Raw genomic sequence first — 6,137 nt, forward strand, 5'->3', positions numbered from 1 at the left:
TTTTTTAAAGTTTTAGTATCAAATATTTTACTAATGTATAATTAGACTTTGTTTTTTTCTCTGTTTAAATGACAAATAAAATTATTGGATTATTGGTTTGTCCTTAATAAAATGCTGTAAAAGTTTTTTTGCTTTTGTTTTATTTTTACCATCTGAGTATTCTTCCTAAAGAGAAAAGCTTTGGTGTCTTACCAGAATAATGTTTTGTACTTTATGTTGACTTTATTATGCCCTTGATTATTCAAGAGAACAAAGTTTTCTCACTTTTAAAGCCACTAAGGTTCTTTAAAATCATTTTACCTCCTATATTTACCTTTTAAATTTTTTATTGTCCTTTAGTAAAAAGGTAGCCAAGTATTGTTTTTCATTAACTTATGATCTTAGTCAAATGTTCAAACCTCTTGACCACTTTTGACATTCTGCCTTCTAAATATCTAATATAAATTACATCTTTTGCACTGAAATTACCTTAGAGATTTCCCAGAGGGTCCTGGAAAAACACAAAGGATTTATTCTTTCACCTTGTAAAAAGAGAGAAGCTAGAAATATTTAGATTTATTTGATATCTCACTGTCGAAGAGTTATATGGGAAGCATTGTCAGTTTAAAAGAGATACTTAGCTTTCCCTTAGTTAAATTTGTATGGGTAAAAGATTATTAACATAACCATTTCACAGATGATGTGTTGTATGTAAAGTTCTTAGAAAATTGTCAGTACTCCAACATGACATATACTTTTTTCTATTTATCAAAGTCCTAGTATTTTTTAAAATATTAAATGACAGTATCATGTTATTACCACCATCTGCCTGTGATTTCGTTGTACTGTTGTGGCTTGCATGTTGCTTTGATGCAGAAAGCTGTTCCACTGATATTCAAATACAAGAAGGGTCGCCCATGGTGGATAGGTTTCAGTGGAGCTTTCAGATGAAGACTGACTAGTAAGGAATTGGCAATTTACTTCTGAAAAAATTAACCAGTGGAAACCTTATGGATAGCAGCACAACACTGAGAGAGTGCTAGAAGTTGAGCCTTTCCGGTGGGAAGACACACAAACTGAACTTTGACTGAGTGGGTCACAACAAATGATGAATAAAACATTAAGAATGAAAATTCCAGAACACTTAACTGTGCTAACACGGAACCTGTTGTACATAATAGACCAAGAGGTAGACTTTCAAATAGAACAAGAGACTGCTGCATGGTTTTAAATCAGTGAAGGAATATGCCAGGATTTGACCCTTTCACCTATTATTTGTAAGCTGAGCAAACAATCCAAGAAGCTGGACTATATGAAGAACAAAGCACCAGCATTAAAGAAGGACTCATTAACAAACCACAATATGCAGATGGCACGACCTGCTTGCAGGAGAAGATCAAAGACTATAGCCTTCAGTACAGATGACACATTAATGTAAAGAAAACACAAATCCCCAAAACTGGACCAATCAACATCAAGATAAACAGAGAAAATATTGAAGTTGTCAAGAATTTGATTCTACTTCAATCAACAATCAATGCCAATTAATGTACAATCAAGAAATCAAATGACATATTACATTGGACAAATCTGATGCAAAAGATCTCTTTAAGTATTTAAACACACAGATGTCACTTTGAGGACTAAAGTGTGCTGGACACAATCCATGATATTTTCAATTGCCTTATATGCATTCAAAAGCTGAATGATAAATAAGGGAGACTGAAGAACAATTGATGCATTTGAATCGTGGTGTTGGTGAAGAACACTGAATATTCCATGGACTGCCAGAAGAACAAACAAATCTGTCTTAAACGAAGTACAGCCACAATGCTCCTTGGAAGCAAGGATGGTGAGACTTTGTCTAGCTTACTTTGGACATGTTATTGGGAGGGATAGATCCCCGGAGAAAGACATTATTCTTGGTAAAGCAGAGGGTCAAGGAAGAAAGGAAGATCCTCAACAAGATGGATTGGCACAGAGGCTACATAGAACAAGGGGTTCAAGCATGACAATGAAAGTGAAGATAGCACAGGCCTGGGCAACATTTCCTTCTGTCGTACATAGGGTCACTATGAGTTGGAACCAAGTCAACAGCACCTCAAAACACCAGTAATGTCATATTATACATCATAATTTCAGGTTTTTCTTTATTTTCTTAATTAAATAGGTCACTACTTTACTGGTTTAATTTCAATCCAGCATTTTGTAGGGTAGTAGATGGAAAGTAACTACCACCCTACAAAATGCTAGACTGAAGTTAAAGTAAAGTTGTGAGCTCTGGTGGTGTAGTGCCTAAGACATTTGATTGCTAACCAGAAGGCTGGCAGTTCAAATCCACCAGCCACTCCTCGGAAGGAAGATTGGGCAATCTACTTCCGTAGAGATACCACCTTGGAAACCCAAGGAGGGGTTGCTATGAGTTGAAATCAACTCGATGGCAGTGAGGTTTTTTATTTATTTATTTATTTATTTATTTATTTTAGTTGGAAAGTACACCACTTACATATTAAGCTTTATTTATAAACTGATGGGTAGAACCCATTTTATGGTTATTGAATCTCCTAATTTGATAGCCTTAGTATTTTCTTGATATATGCTTGGTATATTCATGGCATATTGTCAGGATTATTATGTATTGTATCTTGAGATTTGTTCTCTGAAGAGGCTATGTTTATCCATTTTTATAAATTACATGCAATGTTCCCTGTCTTTTGAGAATAGGGCTAATCATTATGCTAATAGTTATTTTATCTAAAACTTTTTGGATTACTTTATTATCTTATATTGCATGCCACAGAAACAACCAAATTTCCTTGTCAGTTGCACTATTCTTGTTATGAGTCTCATCAGATCTTTCACTTTTGAAAATTATCAGTAATAGTTAACCCCCAAGACCATGGCCCTTAGACACCCTTCAAGTCTGGAAATAAACTCACCCCTATGGCTTAACTTTCAGCCAAATGATTGAGAGGATCATATGATGAACGACAACACCAGGGAGGTATGCATTCATTAGAACAATCAACCATAGGAGATAAAAAGGGCAGCATAAAGCTTTGAAAGCAGAAAGGAATATAAAACAAAGAGGGAAGAGGTAAGAAAAGGGAGGAAGTAGGAAGAGTGCTATTATGTTGGGGACTGCAACCAATGTCACAAAACAAAATGTGTATGAATTCTTGAATGGAAAACCAATTTGCTCTGTAAACATTCACCCAAATGATAATTATAAAAATAATAATAATTATTATTACAGTTGTTGTTGTTGTTAGGTGCCGTCGAGTGGGACCCGACTCATAACGACCCTTCCTTGGGTTTCCAAGGCAGTATCACTATGGAAGTAGATTGTCCCATCTTCCTTCCGAGATTATGATAGTTAGCTACAGCTATTTTAGTCTTTTGTCATCTAAAGATAGTTCTTTGTTTCACTGTGATGCTTCCTTGAAAGTGCTTGTAATCAGTTACAGACCTAAGTGATTCAACTTCAACACAGAAGAACTGTCTCAGAGCCCCATGAAGAAGGAAAATGCAATTTTTAGGGACAGGTGTCTGATAGCATCCTTTAAAGAACTTTGAGACCAGGCCAATAGACTGAATCAAGAATTCCACAACTCAAGTCAACTACAGACTGGTTCATGAGACAGCAGATCCAAGATTTTAGAGGAACAAGAATAATTATATAGGAATAAATGAACCAATAAGTTATGTGGGTTTTGTCTGGAATATTGTTGTTTTAATTTTCTATTTTCTGGATATTTAAAAAAAAAACTTTTTTTCTCTCTAGCTATTTATAACTCATATCAATTTAGCAGACTATGATTTTGTAAACAGAAAATAATATTTCCAAACAATTTTTTTCTACCTGCCTGGCCCCTCTAGAATTCAGAAACTCTTAGTAAGTATTCTTTTATTTTTTTGGCAATATAGTTGTTTTCATAAAGTAAGCAATAATTTGTCCTCCTAGTTGCCAGGACGTAATTGGAAACATTGGTTATGCAACCAAGGTTTTGCCTGGAATGTCATATTTGAGTATGGAGCTCATTTAATCAGATATGGCTAGACATTTTTAAAGAAAGAAGCTTGACTTTATGGAGCTAATGCTTACAAAGTCCTCTAAGTTCAACTGGTTTTTTACTTTAATGCAATGTTTTATATTAATGTTTTTCACTTTAATTTCAGACATCTCTTTTTTTAATGGGCTGATCTCGAAGATTCTAAAAGAATTGAACTTTGCCACCAACATTCAAAAAATGATTTAGCTGATTGCATAGGAACACCACCAAAAACAGCCCTTGAGAGACTTCTTTGCCCCACTCAGGAATTTTATGATCTCTGAGTTGTGCAGTGACAACTGACATTCTTTTTAAACAAAAGTGAACACAAACTATATTGAACTTACCTGAGCCCTTCGCTCCCAATAAACAATGACAACTAAGAAATCCCATTTCCCTATTCTTTTGTTTATCTGGAAGCAGTTAACTGCTAAAGTCCAACCTGGCCTCTCATATTGCCAGATAAGACCTGTCTCTATCCTTCTTCATTAATCCCATAGGACTTGTATGTAGATGACTCCCTTCTTTACCTACCTCTATAAAACCATCTGCTTCTACTCTACTCATTTATTCCTTTGGGAGCTCTGGTAGCATAGTGCCTAAGGCACTTGACTGCTAACCAGAAGGCTGGTGGTTCAAACCCACCAGCCTCTCCTCGAAAGGACGATGGGGCAATCTACTTCTGTAGTGATACTGTCTTGGAAACCCAAGGAGGGGTTGCTTTGAGTCGGGTCCAACTCGACGGCACATGACAACAACAACAACATAAAACCCCAGGCCCACTTTCTTTTCTTGGAGACTTTCCTCATTAAGGAACAACCTCCCTATGGAAACAGCCTGAAGGAAATAAGATCCTTAATCATTTAGTGTACTTCGTCTTTCATAATAGGATTTGGGTAAAACAGGATAGCTCTGACTCATGGTGGTCCCTTGTGTAACAGAATGAAATGGTGCTCTGTCCCATGCCATCTCAATCCTTATAGGTAGGTCTCTCTTCACTGCTATAACTTTTGTGGTGCCTTCCAACTCATTTTCTAGCACTTTATAAGCCAATATTCCCTTGTGATCATTGTTTTCATTGACTAATTTTTGGAAGTATAAACTAGGCCGTTCTTCCTAATCTGTCTTAATCTAGAAGCTCTCCTGAAACCTGGCCACCATGGGACACTCTGTTGGTGTTTGAAATACTGGTTGAATAGCTTCCAGCATCATACCAATATGCAAGTTACCACAGTATGACACACTGACATGGGTGGGAGAATATTAGTGATATATATGTTTAGTTGTTTAGGCGTGAAGTGGATGGCCACCTCCAACTTACTTTGAAATATATCACAAAAATGAGATGAACTGATCAATGGCTCTAGGAATGGATTGCTAAATACTTTGTGATAAAGTAAAATAGTAAGAAGTTTATTACAGAGTCTAGGTTATGAACTCTTTTGCTCTGAGATTAGAAGAAGACAAAGATACCTTCTCTCATAACATGTATTCAATTCTATACTAGAGTTCTTAGCCAGTAAAATAATGAAAGAAAAGAAATAAAAATAATAAAATTAGGAATAAAGAAAACTGTTTCCATTTTCAGATGATGTGATTGTCTATGTAGAAAATCCTAAAGAATCTACAAAACAATTGCTAGTATTGTGATTGACTTAACCAGCCCATAAGATAGAAGGTCAATATTTGAATATTAATTATATTTTTATATAACACAATGGAACTAGAATGTAAAATTTTTCTAAAATAGCATTTGTAACAGGATAAACAAAATCAAATATTTAGGAATAAATACAACAAAAGATGTTCCAAATATCTATACTGTAAAATTCAAAACATTTGAGAGAAATAAACGTCTAGATACACCTACTATTTATTTGTTGGCTATCTCGTTATCTGATATTTTGCATTTATGACAACAGTAAAAATTCTACTATTCAACTACTTTGTGCATTAACAATGTATGGCAGTAATGAACACTGATGACAGTGTTGTTGTTGTTGTTGTTATTTGCCGTCGAGTCGCCCCCGACTCATAGCGACCCCTCCTTGGGTTTCCGAGGCAGTATCACTACGGAAGTAGGATTGCCCAACCTTCCTTCCGAGG

Source organism: Orycteropus afer, unplaced genomic scaffold (genome assembly GCF_000298275.1).
Source record: "Orycteropus afer afer isolate SDZICR_OR568_19922 unplaced genomic scaffold, OryAfe1.0 scaffold00026, whole genome shotgun sequence".
NCBI lineage: Eukaryota > Metazoa > Chordata > Mammalia > Tubulidentata > Orycteropodidae > Orycteropus > Orycteropus afer.